This window comes from Lipotes vexillifer, unplaced genomic scaffold (assembly GCF_000442215.2).
Source record: "Lipotes vexillifer unplaced genomic scaffold, Lipotes_vexillifer_v1.1 scaffold241, whole genome shotgun sequence".
Taxonomy (NCBI): domain Eukaryota; kingdom Metazoa; phylum Chordata; class Mammalia; order Artiodactyla; family Lipotidae; genus Lipotes; species Lipotes vexillifer.
In genome coordinates, this window is record NW_006784922.1 from 2863705 (window position 1) to 2865262 (window position 1558).

Below are 1558 nucleotides of genomic sequence, written 5' to 3' on the forward strand. Positions count from 1 at the left end.
CACTAATGTAATCGCTGGTAGTGATGAAATGAAACTGGTATTTTAAGACAGGACAAGAAAAATTAAACATAAAATTCTCTCTGTGTGTCCCTTTGGGCCTCCTACCTCCCTAATGTGCACATGCATCTGCATTACACATTAACCAGAGCTCATCAAACATGGGAGCACTTGCTCAACTGCAAAGATCTTTTTTTTTTTTCTTTCTTCTGACGCTAGCAATGTAACTTCTTAAAACAATAGCCTTCTTTCCCAGATCTGTAGGGGGTCACAGTGACTTGCTGCTCACCTGGTTTATGTATGCTTGGTGAACTTTATGTAAAATATCAGTTTGTCATTTTGATGTACAATCCTTTGTCTCAAAAATGTATGACTGTGCCTTAGGCTTCTAACAGGCGGAAAAGTTCTCAGAGCTTTCTGAGAATCGGCTACTTGGATTATAATCCTGTTTGGCTTGAATAAAATTCCTTCCCCCCCCTCTTATCTTGATAGTTAATTGAATATCAATTAACTGAATAGTTAATTGAATTTTCAACGACAGGGAGTAAAAGATGGTACTCGAAAAAACTACATACCGAATGACTCCAACTATATGACACTCTGGAAAAGGCAAAACTATGAAGACACTTAAAATATCAGTGGTTGCCAGGGGTTGGGGAGAGGGAGGGACAAATAGGCAGAGCACAGGGGATTTTTAGGACAGTGAAACTATTCTGTACAATACTATAATGGTGGGTACATGTCATTATACATTTGTCAAAACTCATAAAATATACAACCCTTGGGTGATAATGACATGTCAATGTTAGGGTTCAGTTGTAACAAATGTACCGCTCTAGTCGGGGATGGTGACAGTGGGGTGAAGTTGTGCCTGTGTGCGGGAAGTAGGTATATGGGAACTCTGGATTTTCTGCACCATTTTGCTGTGAACCTAACACTGCTTTAAAAAATAAAGTGGGGCTTCCCTGGTGGCGCAGTGGTTGAGAGTCCGCCTGCCGATGCAGGGGACACGGGTTTGTGCCCCGGTCCGGGAAGATCCCACATGCCGCGGAGCGGCTGGGCCCGTGAGCCATGGCCGCTGAGCCTGCGTGTCCGGAGCCTGTGCTCCGCAACGGGAGAGGCCACAACAGTGAGAGGCCCGCGTACCACACACACACAAAAATAATAATAATAATAATAAATAAAGTATTAAAAACAATTTTTTTAAAGTCACCATTGCCGAAACCAGATAAACTAATGTGTTTTTAAAGTTCAAAAACGGTGACTATACTTGATGACATTGTATTGTACAACTGAAATTTACTAAGAGAGTAGAACTTAAATGTTCTCACCAAAAAAAAGAAAAGAAAAAAAAGGTAAATATGTGAGGTGATGGATGTGTTAACTGGATTGTGGGAATTCTTTCACAATGTATACATATATCAAATCAATACATTGAAAACTTTATTTTACAATTTTGTCAATGACCTCAATAAAGCTGGTGGGGAAAAGCTCAAAAGCAACAGCAGCTTAGATTCCTAGTACACAGACTTTTCATTTACATTCAGAGAAACAGCAAGTT